The sequence below is a fragment of the Penaeus monodon genome, chromosome 22, assembly GCF_015228065.2.
Source record: "Penaeus monodon isolate SGIC_2016 chromosome 22, NSTDA_Pmon_1, whole genome shotgun sequence".
Taxonomy (NCBI): Eukaryota; Metazoa; Arthropoda; class Malacostraca; order Decapoda; family Penaeidae; genus Penaeus; species Penaeus monodon.
In genome coordinates this window covers 12,865,036-12,865,528 of record NC_051407.1, presented here as the reverse complement: position 1 = coordinate 12,865,528, position 493 = coordinate 12,865,036, and positions in this window count along the sequence as shown.

The following is a 493-nucleotide window of genomic DNA, read 5'->3' as shown; positions in this document are numbered from 1 at the left end:
TTGAAACTAAGAAATTATGTTTTGCTCAGTATGCAAGTTGTTTATGCATCCAAGTGCGTTCCGATTTTAAAAGGAAAATGCCGGTTCTCTGCTGTAAAATTCACTCTTCATTTCGATAAAAAAAACGTTTGTATTGCATGTTCAGTACTGCTTAGATTTTGCAAATGCTTTTGTCAAACACATACGCTAACTACACTTTGATACTCGTGAGCAAATCTCCTTTGAAATAATAACGTAAAAGGGATTGTTCCATTGTTATTCTTGCACATGTTCGTGGAATAAAAACTCTACGAAAATACTTTGACTGCGTTTCGAGAGTATGGAAGCAACTGTGAAGTCTTCTGTAGGTTTATCCTGAAACAAAATAGGTGACTGAAGTGAATCTTAAACTTTGTTTTGTTATTGAGTTTACTGTATATAAAGGCAGTAATGTTGAACTCTTTACTGCAGTTTCTGTTCAGGAACACTTGATAAAATCTGAGTGCAAGACATG